The 22,222-nt window shown below is 41.7% G+C and overlaps 1 protein-coding gene across 1 annotated transcript in view; it reads left to right on the forward strand.

Moving 5' to 3' along the window:
- The window catches only part of si:dkey-112m2.1 (transmembrane protein 132C), a 230,693-nt gene that overhangs the window by 25,360 nt on the left and 183,111 nt on the right, over positions 1 to 22,222 (forward strand). The gene's annotated exons all lie outside the window — the stretch shown is intronic.

Raw genomic sequence — 22,222 nt, forward strand, 5'->3', positions numbered from 1 at the left:
TGCAATCACAGGATTCTGATGACCTGACATTTCCTGGGCAGCTTTTCCACTGCTGCAGCACTGCACGCTCACAAAGTCGTGTCTGCTCATCAAAGCTAGGAAATGGCACCATGCTGCTTTAAAATTCATGGTTCACTTTGCTATATTAAACACTCTCATGGTTTTGTAATGGGTCGAGCTGGTTAATTAAGTGGGTCAGAAAGCAGATCAAAGACCTCTGGTAGATACAGTCAGTATTTTGGACCGTAACCACTGTGACGAGTCAGGACACCAAATTTGTGTCAGTCAGTCAGGGATGGGACACTTTCACTTATCCTCTCTGCTGTCAAGCTTTGATTTTTTTTAAGGATAAATGATCTTTTATTCTGAAATGTCAACATTAAGTAGAAATCTTCACCTTTCCACAGAGAGCTAAAGTCACTGCACCACAATTTCTATTTGTTTAAGTTGTTTTGCTTCAGGGTTTGAACTTGGCTGTCTATGGATAAATCTGCAGGATGAGTGACTGTTTTAGGTTAGCTTGTTTAAAGAAGCAGTGGATCTAATCGTGAGAAGAAAAAGAATTAGAAAGGTAGCCATCAATCATAAACCCCCGTTTTTCCTGCTGTCAAATTACCTCCACACCATCACACCACCCCCGTTTGCAATTTTATAGCGAAGGAACACTTTATCTTTCCAGCTGTCAGAGGAATGATCAGCCTGTTGATTGTGACGTTACGGCGTCGCGGTATGCCGATTAAGTTTCACTGTTCAACATTTAGGGCTGAATGAGCCGCTGCACACCATGCAGCGCATACAGCATGCAAAACATGCAGGGATAAGGTCTGTGCATGAATATTAACATCATAAATTGCTGCTGTATTTCCATTTGCTTGCACCTTTTTCTTTCATAATGACTTTTTTTTTTTTTTTGCTGATGTGATATTACACAGGAGAATAATAGTGGTGGAATAAAAGGGAGGATTGAGGGCTTATCTTGCGCTGCAGGTGTGGTATTACAGGCTTCTCAATGGGAATCAGACTTGTGGTGTGAAGTATAAGCTCCTGCACTGCGCAATGCATTCTGTACATAATCCCAGTGCACCTTTCCATAACTGGGAGCTGGGACAAAGTGAAGGGCACACAGACTGTTGGCGGCATGACACTGACAAGCGGCCACTGAGAGGGGGGCACGAGCGCTTGTCGTGCTTTGTGCGGCTGTAATGCTGTGGCCGCTCAGCGCTGCCAGGGAGAGAGCCTCTTCAAGCCAATGTAAAGGCTGCCTCTTTCTTCCTTTCAGTGTTAAATAACACGCACAAAAGAGAAGCGATGGGCTGATAATGTCAGAGGAGAATAGGCCTAAGAAGACTCATTTTTACTGTACTGAGATATGGGTTCAATGTGGCCAAAACTATTATCCTAGTAAATATAGCATTATCTTCAAACAAGCTCATTATATATTATTAGTGATGTAATACATTTAGATGGACCATCCTTCAAAGCAGTGCAGGGAAAAGAAATGAATCTATTTTCATCTGTTTTCATTACTAATCTATTTTTGTGCAGCACAGTGTTCGGCTCAGCTAATCAAAAATCAGTCCCAAACTTGTGTTATGTACTCATCTATTTTCATTCCACATTGTGGTAAAATGAGACAGTGGATCTGGACCACTGAATATTCAGTGAGTCTTTGTAGACTAATTATAATGTGTGTCTTCATAAACTTGGGGACTGCATGCAGTGACTGAATAAGGCAGAGCAGAAAATAAATTGATTTCTTGCTTTGATGCAGCTGCGTTGTGTGCGCACAAGTGTCTGATGCGGGGCGCGGGTGAAATAAAGAAATCTTGGTCTTTATTTCTTTTGTATGTTAATTTAGGCCAGCTACAGTGCACCGCATTGTGCCGAATCCCTGCCTCAGCACAAGGATCGCAGGAAATCTATTCTGGGGCCGTGATGAAATTAATGGAACGTTTTATTGGTGCAGGTCATGTTTGTGGCGTTGCGGCATTGTAATGAAGAAGAATGTTGAGGAATGTTGAGGAGGTGGAACATTAAAATGCCCCCGGCAGGTTTCTGCTCGCTGCTGGGAAATGAGTCCATCATGGGGAAAGCTTGCTCAAAACAAGTAATGATTAATGTGAGTTTGGATGCGTTTGCACATGTTTGCTGATTGAGTATGCGCAAAATGTTTGTACAAACACACAAACATCAGAACATATGCATACAAATACACTCATGAACAAATGTCTTCAGTTTTATAGCTATTCAAGCGTTCAGGCACATCGCCCACATTAATGCACACACATATACATAAAGGCCAGTCACAATAATAGATGCCTAGAGAGCTGGCTTTGTGCACAAATTGCTCTCGTGTCTCAAATGTGTATGTTAAATCCCCCACTTGTTTCAGCGTTTTCTTCCAATCACGGCCCTAAACTTTTAAATTGAACTTGGAAGTTTACTCCTGCTCACCTCAGACACAACAAGACAGCCCGTAATGGATAAAGAAAGCGCTCATGTGTGTCCATCGATGTCAGCGAGCATTAATTGAAACTTTAAATAGAACCGAAAACTTTAGAACTGCCGCATTTAGCAATTTCACAGCAGTGAAACATTGGCCCAATCATTTTGAGACATTAGAGTAATTAATGCAAACAAATGAGACGATTAGATCTCAGCCGCTATTCGCTTCTGTTTTGCATTTTAAGATGTCAGTGAAATACACCGAGGAGGTCGGTTAGGTTTGTGCAACAGCAGATAGTGGAACAGATGAAATGTACTTACTCTTATGTTCGGTCATTACATCATATTTCTTATTGTCATGTTCAGAGAATTTTTTTTTTCCTGAGTGATATCCGTCTTAATTATGCAGGGTTGCCAACTAGCTGGAAGCTAGCAAGAAAAGTAGGGCAAAGCGAAATGATCAGCCGTAACTGGATCATAGATATATGAGGGGAAAAGCACCTGATGAAAACCGGATCCTGCAAGAACAACAACAACTACGAACCTGCTTGTGTCATGTGTTGCTTCTCTGCAGCAAAACACAGAGCTAGGAACCAGCTTCACAGCCGTGTGAGCCCTGAAGTTGTTTTAGTCTCACAGTTCCTGCTCAAAGTAACCGCACTGTCTGTGCCACCAAGCACATATTGCTCCAGGAATACTGTGTGATGAGGCCTCTGGATTACAGGAACCCTCACACAGCTGCTTTGCACATATGTGACATGGTCTAGGATGTGTTGTTTCAACTTGTAGAGCAGGGAAGAGCCGGTCCACATTCTGCATCTAGTCTTTATTTAGCTCTCCCGTCCTTATACAGAGAATCTGCACAGACGCCGCACACACAAACACAAACACAAACACACCGCTCTCTCTGCCTTTCTTTGTCACAAACACAGACTGTATGAAAATGTAGAATATTGTTATTGCTGCTGAGATGTTTGTTCCAAAAAGAAGAACAACCCGAAAAGAATATCTGGCATGGTCTAAAAAGAAGTACAAACACAGCATAGGGTCTGATTTCACTGAGAAGTATGTTAAGAACGCTGCATTTGGATAAAAACTAAATCCTCAGAAGGGTAATAAATTGAATTATTTTGTAGTAACAAAAGGAAATGAAGCGACATTATCAATATTTAATGCCAGTGTTGAATTAGATTGCACTTTGCTCTCCCCAGTATTGTTGTTTTGTCTCCCTTGAAGGCATGTCGAGTGTCCTCGGCATAAAAACTGCTTGTGAACTCCTGAGACAAAGGCCATGGTCGTGGCCAGAGTAAAAGTAAAGTCGTGATCGATTTCAAATCTGGCTGGAAGAGTTTGTTGGCATCCTATGGATCTTTGCCGTGCCTTCACTGCTCAGCTACAGTATATCACCAAGAGCAAAAAGCCACAAAGAGTACATTTAAAAGTGCCATAGGTCTGCAATAAGACGAGAATATTACTTATTATCTGAAGAAACAATAACTTTCTTACATCACTATTTTGAGGATTTAACAGTCTTTAACTCCAGGTGAAAGGGACTCTTGGAATAGAATAGCTGCAGCTTGAGTGATGGGGCATCGCAGTGCACTGTTGCTGAGTCAGGTCAGTGTGGATCGCCAGAGGGCATCCAGTCAGAATATGGCGGATGTTCTTGTGTTAATGAAGGTATTGTCCACCACTTCTTGTCAGAGCACTTCTTCTCGCTTTGTTGAGTTTGCACAGATGGCAACACAATCAAACTACGAGTCAGCACATTACAACTACTATAACCTGAACTGCTCTAACAGTTGCTTTATACAGTATTTTAGTATTTTAAGAATTTGCTTCTTACTCACTGCTTCTTAAAAAGGTGAGAATCAAGCCTCCTGAGGGTTAGTTGAGGCAAGATATAACTGTAGGCTGGAACACCTGCTAGCCCAGTCGCAAGCTAAAAAATACTCCACCCATGTTGAAGTGTGCAGAAGTGTGCTGTAGGTCATTTGGATGGGAAATGAATGTTATTGCATCCTTTTTTCTGATTTTGTGCCACTGGATAAGCTTAACATATGTTTGTGGTCAGTATTCAGCATTTTCAGCAGCCAAAAATGCACATTCTTTGGCATATACTTCGCCTGTATTCCAGTTCAACGGACAGCCAATGGACAGTTTAACAGGACCAACAGAAAAAATTATAACTTTTTCTATGGCATTGGACAAATTTAAATTAGGGCTGAGGCATTGTATAAATTAGCCTAATAGCTAGTTGACTTTTCCCCTACTCACACGAAGCCAGGGACGACAGCAACATTTAACAAAAGTAACCTTACAAAATTCGGCTCCATTACAACTAACAACAAAACAACTGTCTTATATTAAACATGTTTTCCAAACAAATAAGAAATGTTAACATTATTAGCACAAGCCTATGGCATTTTACATTGTGTAAATTAGCCTAGTGACTGGCAGAGATTTCCTCTACTCATATGAAGCTAGGATAAATCACACAGGACTTAAATTCTACTGTGGGAAATGGTGTGAAATAGACAGGAGGTCTGCATTGCCACAACGTGTAGTTACATTTCTGGGGAGGTGAACATCAGGCTATGGCATAGGGTACAGCATCGAAATCCCACATAAGGCATTAACACTCTCAATTAATCTGAAACCACAGCGCATATTATTATTGTTTTTTTTTACACAAATTAATCATATGACCAGATTTGACCCAGACTTTCTCCATTTAGTCCTGCGCTGATGTTTACCTGGCTGAATTACTGAAAGGCGTGGCTAACACAGATAACATGAAGACTGAAGAGACATCTCTCGGTGTGCTGAATGGCAAATTGTTTTAAAAAGCCTGCAGATTGAAGTTTAGAAAATATAAAACTTTTGTGCATACAGTAGTGACAAACTGTCTTTCCATTAAAGTACAACAAATCTGAAGTACCATCTTTGGGCAAAGCACATTGCTTAGCGCACATTATACAGAGAGTGTCTCTCCATGACAGTGGGTTTACAGTGCTATAGCCAACTGCTGTAAAATAGTCGGACATTTCAAACACAGTCCTGCAAACACAGCAGAGCTAAAAGTTCAGCAAGACTCTCCTGGGTAAGAAGAGTAGTCACTCGTCTAGGACCCTACCCATGCGCTGGACCCTCGAAATGATAAAGCTGTCCAGCACAACAAAGACCCACTGAAGGCACAGCTGGCACAGCAGAAGCACATCTTAGCCATGCTAACCTCAGCTGAATATGACAGGCTGGCAAAGTTGTAAACACTGCTGAAACCATGCAGGTAAAGTGATCTCCCTATCCCAGCCAATTTGTTTTCTCACAAATACAATTAATATAATAATCACTTTTTTATTGGTTTTAAAAATATTATAAGGCAAATTTCCTAAATGGCTGAGTAGTCATTAATTCTGTTGGTCTTGTGTGTTTCTGGGTATGTCACTGTGCTGCAGAGTGGTGACAAATATGTGTACTTCTCTGTGGTGCTGCCTGCACTCTGCCATCTCTTGTGTACAACAGAGGTCTCAGATGTTGACCCTGTCTATATAGTGTGCTTCAAGGCTGCATTCACGGAGGACCTTAACAGACAAAAGGAGAACACAAACCTGTCATGCCTGAAGATAGCAACAGCTCTAGATCCCAGATTCAAGGACTACAGGTGCCTGCCCTGAGCAGGGAGAAAATAAGTGTGGCAAAAGCTGAGTGAGATGCTGAAGGAAAAAGAGGCCGCATCACAGCCCTCCAGAGTGGAGATGGCACCAGCACCACCAAAGAAGAAGATGGCCCTCGTACTGATGGGTCAGAGTCACAGTCTGATGATGAGGCACTGTCCACAGGTATAGGGTTGAGCCAAGTGTCAGCATAGAGGCATGTCCATGAGCCACTGTGGCGTAACCCTTTGGTTTGTGGAGTCCTGTTTTGAACCCTCGGGTTTGGTATTTTGATCGTCACCATCTCAGATTTTTGGAACCAGAGGTGATGAAAAGCAACCATATTTGGACAAAGGGGTGGAGCTAATGCTAGCTGAAAGATTGGTAAGCTGGTGCACAGTCTATGGTTAACTGTGGTTAACTATAATGCTAATTTTTCACGAGCATGTACCAGGCTGTAAACACGTTTATTTCTGCTGTAGAGTTGGGTATTTTTACATGGTAGTCTGTGAGGATTGACTGGATTTTGGAGCCAGCCTCAAGTGGCGATTTGAGGAATTGCAGTTTTTGGCTTTTTCCCATTGGCTTCATTTTTCAGCCTCAGAGATTGCTGCTTCCACCTGGACCTTTATGCTCTGCCATTTCTTCTCTAACTATCACACTGTAACCTGTGACAGGCTGTTATGATACCAGAACTATCACACACTCACATATATGTAGTTTTTTTGTCGAGCTGTGAGCGGCATGTAGGTTTACATTACCAAAGGTTTATGACAAAATCACTTGACGACATTGACACCCATGTGCGCAAAGCGAGAGAGGAGCAGGGAGAGATGCTGTGCTGCTGCCAGAGGAGCCGCTGAATGAGTTCCCTCTGAGCGGTAACTCACTAAAAGAGTCTGAGAAGTCCGGGGCTGTTCATAAAACATTCAGGACGCCACAGTTTATTCCACATTACTGAAGCTGCTCCTCTTTTTGGAACCACTGCAGAATCTGTAATAATTTCACATTAAGCCATGCTTGCTGTTGCTGTGGGTAATTATTCATATCATGTTAAATATTATACCAGATGACATGGCACACTGCTACTCAACAGTGTCATGTGAAAGACTTTTCTTTGCCACACTGTGCAGCAGAAGAAGACGTCAGCTCTGTCATCTGAATCTGAGCAACTGGTTAAAATAAAAGCTGATTTTATGAAGTGAGTTCACAATGTTTGAAGTAATGCTATTCAACCAACATTTCCTTTGGGTCAGATTGCTGACTTTGATCTTTATGTGGTTGTTTGCTAATTAAGTCTGCAATTCATTGGTTGTTGTGGGCAATGCCAAACACTCCCTGAAAGTCTCTGAAAATAAGGGGATTTTAATTCAAATTCAGAAATGAGATGTTTAAATAAAGTTTAAAAAAAATGATTCCTCTAACCAGTTTGCATGCATTTCTTTATCCCAACACCCCATGTGCACGTATATCATACTAAAATACTACATAATACATAATACATACAACAATAAAATACTAGTAGGCTTTTTAACCTGTGATTGACTACAATTCATTTTTATTAAATGTTTTAATTAATTGAAGCTACTTTAAAGTGATGCTTTTCTGACAGTTAGTGCAAGTTACACACCAGTAATAATGCATGGTCAAAATGTGAAGTTGTGTAGCCAGAAATCATCCCAGTTTCTGGCCTGCCAGACAAAAACAAACAGCAGTAAACAAGGCTGTGCAAACAGAAACATGTCAACCAACACTGTAACATAAAAAAAATACATTTTTAACCATCCACAACATCTTTTGTGTGCTCCAAACAATTGTTTCTGCTCTCCAACATCACTCCAGAGTGCGTAGGAGGATGCACCCAAGCCTGTTAGTTTCATGTAGTAAATTACATGCTAGCAGCTAATTCTGCTGCCTGCTATTCACTTTCATCACAGGTCACTGCTGTCACCAGCAGGGGAGCAAAATAATCAGCACTTGGCTGCTTATTCTACTCGTTCAGTATAAAAATTAACATTTTAACCTTTGGTATGAGACAACAAAAACAAGAGCTGACCCTGCATGTTTAAATACATGCATGTGCGCCCATACACACACACACACAAACACACACACACACACTAAAGCGCACAGACTTGAGCGTCTACTCGCTGACTGATCATCGTCGCGGTGGTCCCAGCTGCCGATAACTGAGGGGATGCGTAAATACCATCTGTGTGTCAGGTGAGAAAACTTCACCTTTGCAGGAGTGTGTGTTGCAGGGAAATGACCGGCATGCTGCTAACAGACAACAGACTAATGCCCAGGAGCTGCTCAGTGACCCGTTAAAAGATATAACAGTGTCATAACAGCCATCTGGCCTGCCTCTATTGGTTCTATTAATAAATCTCCTGACTAAGCAGAGGAGGAGACGAGCGGGGCATGCAGAATAGTTACATGTCAAAAGCTTCTCGTTCTTACTTTTTCTCCCTCTGTCTTCTCTCACACACCCATACACACACACACTTTCTCCTCCACCAGCTGTCATGTGTACATTCTGAGGCGATGCGATTGCCCGCAGAGGCACAGATGACTCAGGGCGCCAAGCTGAGGGTGGCTCCCCCCAAAATATCAGGAATAAAATGCCGTCTGTGTTCCTCAAACGTACTTTTTCTGAATATTTCATACTTTTGTCTTGCACCACTTTGATTTCGAGGGCTTGTTTAACTGCAAAGAAGAAAAACTTTTCGAAAAATCTTTAAAAAAAAAGAACTTCGACGACTTGTGCAGGCAAAACTAAATTGTCGAGATAAATTTTGAAAAGGAGCCTGCTTGTGTTAGAGGAGTTATCAGCTTTATCCGTAAATAAATCTATTGATTTGTTAAAAGTTGAGGTTGAGAAGGGGGAAATGCCGGCAGTCACCTCAGGAGAGTCAGTTACAGATCCTGTATATGCTCCGTACGCAACCCTAACGCTGAAATGCTCTCAATAGCTTCATTATTTTTCTCACAGTCAAACTTTTATCCTGATGCATTTGCTTATGGGCACCAGAGATTGATTTCAATAGGAAAACAGGCGAGAGGGGCTGAAAAGGATTGTAACAGGAATCACAACAGAACTGTGTTTTTTTGGCACGCCATAATTATATTTCAATCATGCAAATGAGCTTGGTTTTGGTAGTTAGAGGGCTGTTGGAGTGTGTAATTGAAAATGCAAAAGATTGTCTCGCATCAAAATGTCGAGGAATGCGCTGGCTGGCTGCTAATCAGAATGGCCCCCACGTGCGGCGCACACTGAATCGCTGCCTCGATCTCTCTAGAATTGAATCGTTTTATCTTAATTAACTGTGCAGAATCCATCCAGGTTTGTGAGAGTGCCAATTTCTTTCACCAGCCACCCCTCTCTTTCTCTCTTTTCCAGTGTGCAGTAGCAAAAAAAAAAAAAAAAAACCCAGCTCTTCCCCCACTTTAATAAATATATCTGGGGCCGACTGTGATATCGACGAGGAGCAGTGATCGAAGGATGGGGTTCTGTCAGTTTACTGTACTGAGTGTGTGCTCGCTGCTGTCAGTGGAGCTGCAGTAATTTCACTCGGTAGCGTGTTGAGCCACACCTCCTCTCTCTTCATCTTCCCTTCCTTCACTCGTGTGAGTGTATTTTATATCCTCCACTGAGGATACCCAATATTTTATGCAGACTGATGAAAATTCTCAGCCCACTTTTGAAGCCGAAGAAGCACAGAGTAAACGTTCCCCAAATGACATCAGTGGGAAATTCTTTACAGCATGTAAGCATCATTCGTTTCTGGCTGTCCATTTTACGACTGCACTTGTCTTCTCTTTATTTTCTTGCACTGGCAACACCTCTCCATTAATATCTCCCCCATCAGTGTGGTTTTAGAGCGTGTGAGATTTGTGTTTTCATTAGTACGTTCACATCCCTTTGCAAGAACCCGTCTCCCGCTGTGAACTTCAAGACATTTTACAGCCAGGCATGCAGTCAGAATTAAATAATATAAGATGGGAAATAAGGGAATTTAACAAATATTTGAAAAGCAAAAGTTATGTTGTTCTCTAGAGTTAATATCAAACACGATTCTCTCCTACCTACGTGTCTTTGTTGATTGATAACCCTCAGACATGAGAGATAATTCCCTCAATAACGAGCAATTAAATTAAATCATGTTCCCAGTTTGATCCCATTGCCCAACACTATCTGAACATGTAATTTCACAGCTTTAATGGCTCGCAGCAATTAAGTAGCCTGTGCTAATTGCTCCATTATGGACACACTGAACATGCATAATGAGAGATTTCATTTAAATTCTGTTTTTGCCTTGCCCATAAGATGAATTTAGTCATTTTGTTTTAGCAAATTGGTCCTAAAGGAAAGCTTCCCCCTCAAGCTTCTAGGCTATACGCTGCTAGCGCCCACAGCTCTCACCTCAATTAGAAAAATCTGAATTTGAAATGTAAAAGTAAAAACATTTGGGCTTTAGGGGTATAGTGCTGGATGATGAGAAATAACAGAGGGAGAAGAGATCAAAAAAACGGAGTAAGAGACTGCAGCCCCTGCAATCTCCGCACGATTATTACACAGCAGAACCCTCCCATTTGTGCTCGGAGCCAAGGTCACAGCAGACGATTTTAACAGTAATTCCACACCTGACTTGACCATCCCAGCAACCTGGGCAGATTATCCTGTAGTGTGAAGAGGCGCAGGACCGCAGACTGTGGCGCTGCGGGCTGACAAGATGTTTTCAAACATGTCTGATTTTATCTGGCTCACGTAGTGTGAAGTGATACGAGATTCACCGAGGCTGAAATCTGAGAGCAGCATCGACAACAGATAATCAAAATTTAGACACAGGGACAAGAGATGAAAAAGAGAATGAACAACAACAACAATGCTTACTCAAGCGGACAATTTGTATCACCGTGACTCCAACTCTGCTTGTTCAACACATGATAAAGCTTTGTTTTTACCCGTGCGAGACACCGTGGTGCAGGCCTCCGTAGATGGCACTTAAGATACGAGGCGTTTGTGTTCAATGCGTTGTTTGCTGCAGTATGCTTCCAAACGCCAGGGGGCATCCACATACTTGCCATCCCTCACCATTTTCCCGGGAGAGTCCTATTTTCATTGCCCTCTTCCGATTTCCTCCCAGGGTCACAATTCTCCTGTATTTCTTCTTATTCATGAAATATTTTCACAGTTTTTTCCTTTTCCTTACCTCAACCTGTTTCTGGCACTGTACAGCGTGTATAAGCCCCATGACTCTAACAGTGTATTGTTTCCTACCCCTTGTTGCTTCCGCCTCTCCCCCTCCTTCTCCGACCCTCTGGAGCCCAAGAGGGGTGCCCGTCGGGCCTGCATGAGTCAGGCGCATCTCTCGATGGACACCTTGTTCCCACACTGACTGCATTATGCATGCTAAAGTCCAACAGGACACTCGAGCAGAGATTGGAGGGGTGCCGGGGGGACCAGACTTGCCCTCCTCCGCCGTGGCGGAACACCCAGCTGTCTTTCACAGACCGTGAACCTCCTGTTCCACCTCGCTTAGGCACCCAGGACCCACGGGTGTGTGGGCCAGGGTGGGAGGACAACAGGCTGTGGTTTCCTGGCGCAGGCCAAGTCTACAGCCTGGTCTCCCTCCCTCCTCCTGGTGCTCTGCTGGAGTACCAGGGTCAAGAAAAACTAAACCAAACTGAATGTATTCAGATAAAATTGTTGTTTCAGTTTACTTAATATTTTATTATTTTCATGGACACATGCAGAGGACCCCCAGACAGCTTTGGTTTTAAAGCCTCCCTTTTTCTGAGATCTCAAAGTTGGCATGTATGGGCGTATAAACAAAACATTATGTGGATAAGCAACAAGTTGACTGTTATTGGGAGAACCAGAAAAGTAGGCTGCCTGGCAACAGTAGTGAATACTGATGTGACGCCAAAAATTGCATTTGTGTACCGTAGTTATTACTGTTACTTACCTCCAAGTCGAAATTATTTAAATAGCTTTGTTTGCGGAATGGTTGCCTAGTTACAAAAATTCATAGGTGCACAACCAAGCACTGTGACATTTTTCAGAGCCTTTGCACTTGACTTAAAAGACCCAATGAGGTCATTTTTGTTGGTGCTCTAACCTCACACCAGGGACACCATGACAACCATAGAATTTGTTTTAAGAGTAACGAAACCCCAAAACCACTTTTTCAGCTGAAAAGCAATCTACATGGGTATTCAGCAGTGTTGATGATGGATTCCAGTCCAGATCTTGACATTTTAGTGCAAAGTATTTAAATTGGACATATTGTGTTTTATATATATGCATGGTTGAAACTCTGCTATTGCAACTGAATTTTGCCAATGTTGCTCTGTGCTTGATGTGTAAAGGCGGATTTATACTTGTGTCAGCTCTATGCAGAGCCTGCACACTTGTCTTATACCGCTATGAGCATTTACACCTGTGCAGTGGTGTGTCTGCTGCAGTTACACCTCCAAAAAACTAGGCAGCAGTAGGGTTTCTGTGAAATGCTGTAAAGTTTAGTTGATTCAAAACACACATTAAACACACATTAAACATGGCTTAATAGAGAAAATTTAAAACACAAGTACACAAATCAGCTTCACTATAACTCGCAGCATTCACAGACAAAGCACTTGTCGTTATCTGGACACATTTTCCCCACAAATACAATATGCTAATGTTTTTAGCACAAGCCTATGCCATTTTACATTGTATAAATTAGCCTCGTGGCTAGCAGACTTTTCCTCTACTCATACGAAGTCAGGGACAACAGCAACATTTAACAAAGGTAACGTTACAAAATAAAGCTCCATTACAACTCATATGGTTCACTGACATAACAACAGTCTTATATTAAACATGTTTTCCAAATAAATACAACATGCTAACGTTATTAGCACAAGCCAATGGCATTTTACATTGTATAAATTAGCCTAGTGACTAGAGGAGATTTCCTCTGCTCATATGAAGCCAGGATAAATCTTAAGACTTAAGCAAGACGTAAGCAACTTTAGCAAGACTTGCCATTTTGTGGAGGCTTTAGTGTCTTTACAATTAATTGTTTCTTATCTGTGACATTAAAGTAAATAAAAGCTTTGTTTCCACTGAGGGAAATGGTTTCAGCTTACAAAAATAAACAGGAGGTGTGTGTTGCCGCAACGTGTAGTTACATTTCTGGAGAGGCGCACATCAGGCTATGGTATAGGTTATGCCGAGTCACGCCAATTCAATGCAGAGGTATAAATCCCTCTTACGCCGGAATTCCACTGGATGCATGTCCATTGCGGAACGGCAGCACTGGTTATCCGCTGCGTGCTCCGCCATCTGTCAACACCCACCGGCTGCGTTTGCTGTGCGGAGTGGTGCAGCTCCGCCTGAAGACATCTCGGTGCACCTCCATGATTAATATCTCCTCGTCCATGGTGTTAACGGGGTGAAATGATGTCTTAAAACCTCTGACCTGTTGACTTCAGGCCTGCCTCTGCCCATTACAGTATGTAGTTTTCAAGGTGTAGTGCAGGGAAATATGATTCGCCATGAACATTGTGTATTTTATTTTGAAAATTAACTGGATGTTTTATTTTGTTTCTGTGCACGACTTCCTGCCCCGCACAATTTGCTCTGTGCAGAATTGCTGCGTTGTGCTCCGGCGTCCAGCAAAAATAGAAGTCCTGTGTATCTGTTGCGGAGGGCTCCGGAGTGCTGCAACTGAGACGGAGCCGGAACGCAGCACAGCCGCAGCCGGTGGAAACACACACATTGACTAGAATTGAATCCTATCGGCTCCGCTGCCGTGCCGGAGCGCAGACACAACCAACACGCATCTGGTGGAAATTGGGGGTTAGGCCATTGTATGATAACATGTTAGCCTTAGTAGCTATGGTTTGCAGCTTGTTGGGCAGTTCCATCAATGAGGCATTAAAACATCTGGCTTATCAAATATAAGTCATCACCGTGAGCATCTTGACACAGTTTTGTTTGCATCAAAGTTATATAATCAACAAATATTAATGTTAATGTAGGTAAAGCAGCTAAATCTGTCATCCTAGACTTTAAAGTAGACTGCTAAAGCACTTTCTCAAGCTCCGCTGTCAATTTGCCAAAACACAAACAATGAACAAACCAGGACATTGTGGAAAGGATCATTTGAAGGCTTAATTGTAGCATTAAAACAGGCAAACAACAGACTGACAACTCGTGTACCAACTTTTCCTCACATCTTCAGATATGAAGAAATAACAAAAGAACAAAACAAAACAGTTTTATTCTTTTTTGGCACAGCCCCTGAGTAAAACCAAAAATGAAGGATGCTGCTCGCTCGCCTTTGATGCTGTTCCCACTCTTCAAGCTTGGCTAAATGAAAGACAAATGTGTCTAATTAGCCAGGCAGCAGGTGCAGTAAAATGGTTGGTTTTGGCGGCGGGGAGCATCTCCTCTGGCGGGCTGTAAATATTGACTGTTGTAGATCGGGTGTAGTAAGCAGAGAGCGCAGCAGGAATGGCAGCTGACCGTGACAGTAGCTGTGACAGCCGCTGTACACTTCCTCTCAGCTTGCCATACAAAGTCAGTGTCGTCTGTGTTTGGGGACAGATCCACTGTTCCTCACCGTTTGTGTGTTTGCCTTTGTCTGTCGCTCCTTGTGGTTGTATGTATACAAAGTGGTGTTATGATAACGCCTGTGGTGTGTTGTTTCTGTGTAAATGTTTCCCGTGCACTCTGTACATGTGTTTCCACAACGCATATACGCACATGCATGAGTCTACGTGCAGATTTGTGTGTGTGTGTGTGTGTTTATGTGTATGTGTGTGACTGACAGGGTGTTAGGCTGCACTGCAGAGGGTGTCACTGCAAAGTCTCTGTGTTGTGGTGCTGACGGGGACCTGAGGGAGACAAGTTCTTGTTTCTCCAGGGTTTAGCTGCAGGCTGAGTTAGAGAGGGAAGACGAGGAGGAGGAGGTGGAGGAAGAGAGACAGATGGAGGAGGCAAGGTTGAAAAAGATAGATAAAGCGAATTAATAGGGAGGCAGGGAAGGCAGACGGAGGAGACAGATAAAATAAGAAAAAGTTGTTTTGATCAAAAGTGCTCATATTTACTCTGCATGAACTCCCCAAATGAACTTTATTTCAGGATGAATAAAAAATAATGCGCTCTATGAAATGGATTTAATTATGTGTCAGCTGTAAAACCTGCAGCGTGTAAAGATTTATACATTTGTTTAAAAGAGCAGTGCTGCCCAGCTGTAAATGCCATAGCGGAGGCCTCTCTGAATCTGTCTGCAAAATTGAATATATTTTTAGACAAAACACTCACATTCAGGTTGTCCATGTTTTATTTATGAGTCAAAACTCCATTCGGATATTAGCTCCGTTCGACGGGGCACCTGAAAGGCAGATAAAACGTGTGCGTGACTCACAAGCTGTCATTCGCTTTTAGCTGCTGGTGTACTGCCATAATCAATCACACTAAAGACTTGAATGGGCTTAATATGATCCGCTGTTATATCTTCATTAAGCCTTTGCTCTTGATGCTGAATAGTGAGGGCTCTCTTCAATCTGTCCTTGATGTCAGTAAATACTGTGGCTTTAAATGTTTGTCTTACTCGAGAATGAAAGCTATAATGTTTGAGATATCAGGTCCCATCACTGCAGTTCAGACTGTCATCACAAATATTACAAGTGTTTTTTTTACAACAATGACTAAACTTGAAAGAGACAGTTGACTAATGCTGAAAAGAAATGTTAATGAATTAGTAAAATTAATCAGCAATTTTAAGGACAAGTTAATGATTTAAGTAATTTTTCAGTCATTTTTCATTCTGTTATTATTAAATGCTGTAGTGGGGAGGTTTGGAAGAAAAGGCCACCAGTAACTAGTCACAAAAACTATATCAAAGAAGAGAAAGTAACGTGTTACAACATTCACTTAGTACCATGAAGGAAAACTTTTGATTTTACATCTCAAAGTCTGTGTACAGATCTTAGGGAGTGTGTGTAAAAAGTTGTACACAGCCTTCAGTGGCTCCAGAGGGAGCTGTGTCAAATCTGATACATTGACTCAAGTGATGTCACTTGAGTCAGCACTAGCTGGGTCTGAAGACAAGTTTAAAACGAAAAAACAAAACAAAAAAAAAACTGGGGTGTGGAGTTATAAAGAAGTGAGCTATATCCTCTCATCATCTTTGCTTGAGGCTAGCAGCTCGTCTGTTTTTTAGCAAATTGCATTGTGGGTAATGTTGGCACCACATTTTGACAAGGAAGAAGAATGTGGAATCAAAAGACGATATCTGTGGTTCTGCTGCATCGATTTTGATGCTTTTAAAAGAAGTCTTTTGTGAATTTGACAATGCTTTAGGGGTGCAATGCTAAATTGGTGGGGTACTCTTAAAGGGATAGTGCACCCAAAAATGAAAATTCAGCCATTATCTATTCATCCATATGCCGAGGGAGGCTCAGGTGAAATTTTAGAGTCCTCACATCCCTTGCAGAGATCCAAGGGGAGAGGGGGGGTAGCAACACAACTCCACCCAATGCAGGCTGATGGTGCCCCAGATTCAAACGTCCAAAGTCTGCTGTCTCTGTCAAGTAGCTGTCCATTAGTCACTCACTCTACAGCAGGAAACAGCACTTCAAAATAAAAGCTCTGTGCTGGAAATTTACTGTACTTAAAAGTAAAGTATGTTTTTTACAAATTGACACGTTTTTTTTCAGGGCTTTTTTGCCTTTGATTGAAAGGACAGTTATTGGCATGAAGGGGGGAAGGAGAGAGGGGACAACATGCAGTAAGGGTCTGTGGGTTGGACAAGGACAAGGCCTTTGTACAGGGGGTGTCTGCTCTACCAGATGAGCTCAGGGGCACCCCTCAAACTTTTGGACCACTACCCACCAGTTTGGAACCACTGCTCTTAAAGATGGTGAGAAAACAGCCCTATGATTCTGTGTGACAGATTAAAAATGCATTAACAATCACCTTACTTTGTTATTTAATTTGGAGGACTTGTTGATTTAAAGATTTTCCTTATGGGAACGGTGATTTTTTTTTAATTTTTCTGACATTTAAGAAGCTAAACGATTACTCAACCAAAGCATTTTTGAAAGTTTCAATGAAAATTACAATAAGTTTGCAGTACTACAATACAAAATTAATCAGTAATCAAATCAATGTTGCACCAAAAAAAATTCTCTTTATTAAAGGTATAGTTTGTATCTCTTGAAGTGGAGTTGTATGTGGTACTTATCCTTAGTCAAAGTATTACATCGAAGATATAAGTGAGCTCACACCCAGTTTGGAGAAGCAGGCACGAGTACTGCCACGGAAGCAAAGCAATGTCCTGATGTGGACGGATGCAACAGCAAAATTATATTATTATTATAATATTTTAGCCCCTTAAAAAGGTCCCACCTAAAACAATCAATATCAGTTTAAGTGTACACTATATTAAGAATATTTTCACTGCTTTACCTCACCACTGAGAGCCCTTTCTGACGGGGAGGCCATAATGGCTTCAGTTCCTCATCTATGGTCTCGTAGCCTCCAGACACCACTGATAAAGACAGTAATTTTGGTTTGCTTAACACGGGAGCTGCTGGTCTACCACTACAATGATGAGTTAGTTTGCTTTACAGTGTAACTTTGATGAATCCAAACCTACCTTTTAAAGTCAAGTTTCTCAGTGGAGTCTGAATTAAAGACAGCAATATAACAGCTTCAGTTTCTTGCTGGAAATTGCTGTCTGACAAAGTACAGCAGTAAAAATATTTAAATATAGCATACACATAAGCTGATATTGACTTTTTTGGTGGCTAAAACATGTTGCGCTGAACCCGACACAGCAGTACATTGCTAAGCTTCTGTTTCTGTACTCCTGCCTGCTTCTGCAAACTGGGAGCATGCCGTCTAACATACACTGACAATGGATAAGCACCTCACGCAACTCCATTTCAGAAGATCCAACCTGTCCTTTTAGGTGCACACTTCTGTTATTTTCTACATGAGTTACTGACACATGTACCCGTTGAGAAGTTCCTGGACAGTGGGCAGCAAATGTTGCATGAAAGGAAAAGCAAGAGAAATTGAAGATGAACTCGAGAGAAAGTGAATAATAGAAGAGGGGAAACAGGTTTTGGTAATTTTCTGGTGATATCCTGGTATCGCTACTTGAAGACTGTGTGTGCGAGTGACTGTGGAACCCCAGAGATGCCCACTGTTAATTTCATCCCACCAACAAGATCAAGAGAGACACTATTACCACTGGGACCGTGTGTGTGTGTGTGTGTGTGTGTGTGTGTGTATATGTGTGTGTGAATTCCAAGACCCCCCTTGAGCTGCCCAATATTCTTTTTCATATCCAAGTCACTGAGCAGTGTGTGCTGTCAGCTCGGCAGAAATGTGTACTGGTAGGAACAGGCACTCCTCTGCATGCCCCACTGATCTCTACAGGGGTCTGAGCACAGATCTGGAACACACACATACACACACAAACCCCATGAAGGCTGCCCAGGTTATGTTCTGAGGTATTCATCTAGGCCCACATTTACACAGATGCTACACATCTGGTGCACATGCTAACCTGTGTATACTCACACACAAGGCCTTGACTTAGGCCTAGTCTGCCGGAGGACCCCCCTATAATACACCGGGCACCTTCTNGTATTCATCTAGGCCCACATTTACACAGATGCTACACATCTGGTGCACATGCTAACCTGTGTATACTCACACACAAACACTTCCAGGCCCACATACGTGCACACACACACACATTCCTGGGCACAGCAGACCCCTCATACAGAAAACAGTGCGACCTTTGAAGCCATTGCATCTCTGACTGAATGAGGAGTGTGAAACATCCTGTGTGGCTGAGAAATGAGTTCACGGTGATGCTGAGCTGAGAATGAGAGCACTGGAGAGATTGCCCAGCGATGAACAGAGTCCTTGTGGGGATTTCGGGCCTGGGTTCTGCAACCATTGACAGACTGTAATATGCTGTGATAGATTGGTGGTACAGAAGGTACGCACTGTTTGAAGCCGCTTCCAATTTTGTTACAAATATCTGTTTAAAAAGGTCTTGTATTATTCATTTATTTGTTTTTGATTTCAGTCTCTGCCTCTCATCCTCTTGATGACAAAATAATTTGCTGAATTAACTGTTCAATTAGTCAATTGACGAACAATTAAACAACCACAGTTTTTATCATACATTATTCAGTATTCATCTCAGTCAATTATCAAGCAAAAATGCCAAACAGACGTTGGTTGTAGCATTTCAAATGTGAGACTTAGCTGTTTTGCACTATTGTATGAAGACGTCACTCATTTTTCAGTATTTCCTGAGACTTTATAGACATCAACGATAAAGATAAAGCACTTTATTTATTAAACATGACGAAATGAGACTTATCAATAATGAAAATAATTATTAGTTGCAGCTATGACTGGATTACCAGGCACAGACCCTGGGGCCCAAAGTGTTAGGGGGCCCCCTGGCCTTCGCCTGCAAAATGTCAGTCCAAGTAATACATAGTGAAGAGACTCAAAAAGTCAAAAAGAGATACAAACTAACTGCAACGAAACACAGAAGAACTACGAAAAGGGGCAAAGCAACCACAAAATGAATACAAAGGGACAAAAAATTACCAAAACAAGACACAGAATGACTACAAAGAGACAGAAAATGACCAAAACAGACACAAAATGACCTCGAAGCGGCACAAAATGACTACAAAGAGAGACAAAACTACCAAAACAAGACACAGAATGACTACAAAGAGACAAAAAATTACATCAACGAGGCATAAAATGACCTCGAAGGGGCACAAAATGACTACAGAGACAAAACTACCAAAACAAGACACAGAATGACTACAAAGAGACAGAAAATGACCAAAAAAGACACAAAATGACATCAAAAAGACACAAAATGATATCAAAGAGACATAAAATGACCAAAACAGACACAAAATGACTACGAAGAGACACAAAATGACCAAAACAGACACAAAATGACTACAAAGAGACAGAAAATGACATCAAAGAGACAGAAAATGACATCAAAGAGACAGAAAATGACCTCGAAGGGGCACAAAATGACTACAAAGAGACACAAAATGACGTGGAAGAGACAAAATGACTTCAAAGGGACACAAAATGACTACAAAGAGACAGAAAATGATTCAAAGGGACACAAAATGACTACAAAGAGACAGAAAATGACATCAACGAGGCATAAAATGACCTCGAAGGGGCACAAAATGACTACAAAGAGAGACAAAACTACCAAAACAAGACACAGAATGACTACAAAGAGACAAAAAATTATATCGAGACATAAAATGACCTCGAAGGGGCACAAAATGACTACAAAGAGAGACAAAACTACCAAAACAAGACACAGAATGACTACAAAGAGACAAAAAATTACATCGAGACATAAAATGACCTCGAAGGGGCACAAAATGACTACAAAGAGAGACAAAACTACCAAAACAAGACACAGAATGACTATAAAAAGACACAAAATGTGCTCAAGGGGACACAAAATGATGTCAAAGAGACACAAAGATACAAAAAAGACCCAAATTACATCAAAGGGACACAAAATGATGTCTAAGAGACACAAAAATACCCCCCCAAAAAAACATAAATACCAAAAAAAAGACACAAAGTGATGTATATGAGACACAAATGACCTCAAAGGGACATAAAATGACTAAAAAGACACAGAAAATTACCCCAAAGACCCCAAATGACTTCAAAGAGACAAAAATGACTACATAGAGACACAAAATTACCAAAAAAGGACACAAAATGACCTCAAAGGGATGTAAAACAAAATTAAAAGATGCAAAATGACTGCAGAGACAGAAAAAAAACAGAGAAGAGGCAAAACCACCACAAAATCTGTGTCTTGCTCCTATATAGGAGAAGTGGTGGGGCCTTTTGTGTATCTGTGCCCAGGGGCCCTTTGTCTCATAATCCGCCGATGGTTGCAGCCCTATTCAACAAATTGATCCACATTGTCGGCTAACCCCTCAGAGGAACTAGCCCACACTGACAGTCAATGAGTTTGTGTTGCTGTTGTTGTTGCATTTTAAAATTAATTTATACAGTCAGTTTATTATTTTCGACCATTTCCTTGGAGACTGACAATGATCCTCTTTGTGGTTAAAATACTGTAATGTTACATAAAAGCAAGAATAACTTAATATATGTATGTAGATCTAGCATGCATATTTCACATGTGGTCATTCAGATTGTTAATGCATGGTATTTTATCACGTCTCATTAAGAGAAGCCATAACTAGCCTGACTTCTGCATTTATTTGCTTGAATCTGTGTCACTGAATTTGAGTTCTGCTCAGGGACTAGTTTGGTCTCCATTGCCAGATCTGTACTTCTCGCTGTTAAAATTTCATGACTGTTGTCTCTGTGTGACAAAGAGCAACTGTGCTTTTATCTTTGATGGCTCTTGCTGCTGAAGTGAGAATATAAAAACAACAAGAGCTCGCTGGTGGCCAGGGGAGCTATGCCAAGCTGCCAAGAGTTGCGAGGCATGATGCCCAATATGACGCTCATGAACCGCTCAGCTGGGTTGTTAAAACACAACTAGCCATTGAATGTGAGCCTTAAGTAAAGACATTGCTGGTAAATCAGCTGCGGTTACTCATGAAAAAATAATACTTGCTTTGTTTATTTCCTCAGTGGACCTCCTGTCTTGCTTGGCTGGCCATCCGCTCTGGTTTATATTTCGTCCTGGGAGCTGTGATCAAAGTCGGGGCGAGTCTTTGTTTTAACAGGGCCTGTGTGAATACAATGAATTTGTCCAGGGCCGCACACTCTGTGTCAGATCAATGCAAACTAACATAAACAAGCGAGTTCTCTCGTGCTGGTATTTAGGAAAGGTCATTAACTTTGAATGGAGAATCATTTGGGGTCTCAGTTTGGTCAGAGATGATAATAGGCGGCTCAGATATTGATCTGCTCTCATCAACAGAGTGCTTTTCTCTGAGAGCCTGCACTGCCTTTTGGACACCCAGACATGTGATATGAATACCAATGCATGTGAGCACAAATGTGCTCATGCACATGCTAATAGAGAAATTCAAGAGAGGAAGTATAA

The sequence above is a fragment of the Epinephelus moara genome, chromosome 9 (genome assembly GCF_006386435.1).
Source record: "Epinephelus moara isolate mb chromosome 9, YSFRI_EMoa_1.0, whole genome shotgun sequence".
Taxonomy (NCBI): domain Eukaryota; kingdom Metazoa; phylum Chordata; class Actinopteri; order Perciformes; family Serranidae; genus Epinephelus; species Epinephelus moara.